This window comes from Lactuca sativa, chromosome 1, assembly GCF_002870075.4.
Source record: "Lactuca sativa cultivar Salinas chromosome 1, Lsat_Salinas_v11, whole genome shotgun sequence".
NCBI lineage: Eukaryota > Viridiplantae > Streptophyta > Magnoliopsida > Asterales > Asteraceae > Lactuca > Lactuca sativa.
In genome coordinates this window covers 138,386,051-138,390,948 of record NC_056623.2, presented here as the reverse complement: position 1 = coordinate 138,390,948, position 4,898 = coordinate 138,386,051, and positions in this window count along the sequence as shown.

Genomic DNA, 4,898 nt, shown 5'->3' with positions numbered 1-4,898 from the left:
TGTAAATTCAATAATTCAAAAATATAAGTAATTTATTGAGTTACTAACCTGTTTGTTCGATAATTTGCATCAAAAGCAACATCTCCAAAGGCAAAATAGTTTTGTTGTGCTTCTTCATCTGCCCAAAACAATCCAGTTAATTCTCTATTACTTCCAACACTATAGTCAAACGAAAAATCTTGCAAATAATCATTTTTCTTTTTAAACTTTTCTATCACAAAATCTTCATCTCTTTCACCAATAAATCCAATCCAATCTCTTTTAAAAAAAAATTTGTATATGTTCTTGAAGTTCCAGTTTTCTCAAAACCATCCCCGGACTCTTTCATGTATTTATATGGAGTACTTGGTCCCATGTTCACATTTGACATATCATATATGATTTTCTTTTATGAAAATGTTAGTCTTCTTTCGGAATTTAGAAATTTTTTATCTTCTTCATGAGCAAATATATGTGTGTTTTCTTCTTTAAGCTCATATATATACCATACTTTATCCTTATTGACCTTCATTCTCACATATTCTTCAAATTTTACTCTAATAGAAGTTCTTATGCATGTTTTGTTGTTTGGATCTTTTAGAGTATCGTATGCAATGTTCTTTTTTGATCCTTGCCTATTGCATACTATCTATTTTCTTCCATAACCTTGTACTCCTTTTAATGTCTTTGTAGATGCTATTTTTGTTTCAAAACTACTTTTCCTAGCATATTATTTATAAAATGTTAAACCATCTTTAAATGTCGGAAAAGTTTGAACCTTATGAGGTCTAATATCTACATCTGGAGTCTACTAAGTTTTTCCATCAATTATACTCACAATTGGATCATGTTTAGAAGATGATGAAGATCCAATATTTGTTGTCGTAAGACCATTGTATTATGTTCAAAAAACATTGTATCTTAATATATATGTTATACGAAAAAAAAAATATTTTTAATAATAAAATTACCTTGATCATTACTTTCTAAATCTGGTCTTATTGTTTCCATTTTCTGCATCTTCAGTATGCAATGTAGATTTTATATTCAATGAATGTTGATCAATAATTGATGTTTCTATTATAAAATCAACAAATATAAGAATTTTTTGACCTAAATATGAACATAGAAATTGATATTAACATGTTTCTTATATATCACATTGTTGATTTTTGATTATCGTTTAGTATTACTCAATTTCGATATCAATCAACATATTATCGATAAAACATTGAAAACATATGTTTTTCATACACTAATTTCGATGACTTAAAGTTTTTATGAATAAAAAATCAATTTTTAACGTAATCTAAAAACAGAGACGTATATGAACAAATTTTGTTATAAATCATGTTTTTTCAATCGTAATGTATTTAAACATTGAATATAGATTTAAAGAGAAGTTTTCAACATAAATTAGAGTTAAACCTGTCAATTTCGTAAATGATTTCAATAAAATCATAACTGATTTTTTCGTGATTTGGTAAAGAGCATGACAATCGATAGTAAAATATCCTTTTTGAGTTCTAATCTAATGTAATTTTGCGTTATTTGATTCGAAATTGTTGATTTTCATTACAAATCGATGACAATTTCATTTTGTTCTAGTTTGTTTGTTGTTTTTTGTCTTTGAATTTTAATGACAACCGAAGCAATTTTTTTTTCACTTCTGGAAACATAACTTCATGATTAATTGTAAAAGATAAGTTTTCGATCTAAATCTAACTTCATTTCATATAAATTGAATCGAATATTGAAGATTTTAATAGAAATAATCTCGATTTCGTCTGTGCTCTTCGTATTCGTGTGACGATCGGAGAAGAGAGTAACGAGCAAAAAGAAGTTGACGTGGTGTCGTTGGATTAATAATATCAGCCCATTCAAAATAGAATGCCATGCATTAGCAACCCATTTAATTTGTTATTGGACCTAAATACCCTTAATGTGCTCGATTAGTCACAGTTAGTCGTCGTTGTCTTCACTGGAACCGAACCATATATATATATATATATATATATATATATATATATATATATATATATATAAAAAGAGAGAGAGAGAGAGGTAATTTTAATTGAAGAAAATAAAAAATGTTAGGAGTGAGAGAATCATTCTCAGCCAACTATTTATTTTTGCCGCAAAAAACTCCGTCGTACCGACGTGACGGATGATGAATAAAGCCTAAAATAATAACAGAAACATTAATCATGTTTAGAAAAATAAAGCTCAATCGATTACATGACGGGAGTGTACAAATAGCAAAACAACTTACCAGATGCGTGACAAAGTTGCTTCATAGACTTTGCATATTTTGGGTTAAGTGGTAATACAAAGATGCGTGTTTCAAGAATAGAGATGAGTCCTTGAAGATCATGAGATGCATGTTTATTGTCTCAAATCATTTGAAGTAAAGTAACCCTTCTCGAAAGAGCCTGGACATATTAAAAACAAAAATAACAATAAACTTTATGAGCTTTCTACATTATTATATGTAGAAAAATTAAATTAATGAAAAATTTGTACTTTTGGGTAACTTTTGTCAAAAGCTATAACTATATTTCAATCTCCAATTGCATCAATGACTTCACCCAAATATTGGTTTGCAGCAGCATGATTGCAGAACCGAACAACTGCAAATGAATGTGATTCTATACTCTTTGATATTGTAGCACTAGAATGTTTGCTGCTTCTTTATGCTTACCATTCTGAAAGGCTTCATTTCCTACATTCTGATTAACCCAACTAAAAGAAATTAAATTCACACTAAATATTAAAACAAAAACGAATGTTAGCTATATATAATTCCATACCTTGTAGTGTAAAACCAATGTTTGAAGAGTATTTGTTGGACAAATTCGCCCTTAATGTTGAAGAGTATTTCCCATAGAGTGTTGAAGTGTACTTGGGATTCAAAAACAAAAACCAATGTTTCATTCTTTGATTTGTTTGTTTGAACAAATCTCATAAACCAATAGATGATTAGTATTAGTTAGAGACCACATAAAAATATGCGAATTCATTAAAAGCCTTTAACAAATAGTTGGTGGCAAAATGTTCCAACATCTAATCAAACTTAGCATACCATTCCAAATTCTTCCAATACCTATATCACCCTATCAACAAACTGCACTCCTAAGGTCGGTGACCTTGAAATCAAGTCAATTACAATCTAAGATACAAACAACCCAAAAAAAGTCCACATAAGAACAAATATGGTGCCATAAGCAAAAAAAGTGAAATTTGAAATTCATAAAAAGCAAGATGATGTTGTTATATCAGTCATGTCCTCGACTAAAGCTGCCTTCATAGTTTTTATCCACAGGAATTGAGAGACGTTCATAACTCCAACGTCATCTCTTCATCATTCCCAAAACTCCACCGGTAAAGACTTTAGTTGTTGTTGCTGACGGACTGAAAGTTATTCAAACAGGGAGAAATCAAAACCAATCAAATAAAAAGACAAAAACATACCCATCAAAAGAGAACTAAATTGTTATATACCTGGTGAGCACCAGTCGTTGAAGGTCTGATTGCGATTTCAAGAAAGGGAAAATAAATCCTTAAGTGAAACCTTACCCTTATGGAGAAAATTGAAATGAAAAACCCACGGTGAGACTAATCGCTAAACCTTCACCTAACGACACAGCAGAAGGATAAACCCCAAGAAGTCGGAAATGAACAACAAAAAAGCAAGTCGGATCCGGAAATAAACTCAGATAGTGTGGAATTGGAACATGAAAACGGATGCTTGTGAGGAACAAATTTCATTGGGAGTGAAAAAAGAGAGGAAGGAGATTAGTGGTAGTGGTGAACGATCGCCTGTAAGCTGCTATCAGTGCTTCTGAAAGGGTGGCCTGTCTTCGCCGCCGGAGTGTTGGAGCCACCCGACCCTCTGCCTTACTTACCTACCTGTCCCTTCTGCATCTCTTGCACAAGAAACACAAGTAAGCGATGGCGGAGTGATACATCACATCGTCAAACGACGCCGTTTGTCGATCTTCCTCTACACCTAAGTCGATGTCAGTTCAGAAAGCGAATCAATTGCAGGTGGGGACGAGTTCATTTGATGTTGAAGATCGATGAATTGGTAGGTCTGGCAGGAAGAAGCAAGGTGAGAAAGAAGTGGGGAATATCAGACAATGAAGTGAAGACCCAGAAGAAGTGGGAAATGTCACCGGCTCAGATCGTTTTCATCAGGAGGATACAAAGGGAAACCGTGGAGAAGGATCCCGAAGCATTACGATGAACAACATGTGTGCAAAGAATGCACATAATTCCATAAAATGACCCTATAGAAAAAACCAATCTGAAAGTGCACTAAGGGACCATTTCTGCCAACCCCTTAGGAAGTTTATTGTTCCTAAGGTGTGCACAACTTATATATATATATATATATATATATATATATATATATATATATATATATATATATATATATATAAACGTCGGTGAAATACTTTTAGGTGACTCCTCCCAAATTTCACAGCCTCTATGACTTGAATAGAAGAAGAATCGATTTTGAAGATGAAAGTTACAAATTCATGTTCTAAATTAAAATTACAATAAATCAAATAAGCACACAACTTGTATCTATATTCATAAACTATAATGTTTAGAATTAACCATGTAAGTCAAATACGAACACTACAAAGACCTAGACATACTAGGTGGAGCTCTCATTTCAAATCACTATGTAGTTTGATGAGACTTTTTGGTCCATCTTATGTAGTGTTCACTGACATTCCTACAAAAGGTTCTACATCTTCTCAAAAAGGTGATGCAGTATTTGCAGTTAAACATGCAATGTCATTTGATTTTGTCATTGCTTTCCATATGATGAAAGATATAATGGGGATAACTGACAAGCTTTGCCAATCTTTACAACAAAAATCTATAGATATTATGAATGCATTAGCCTT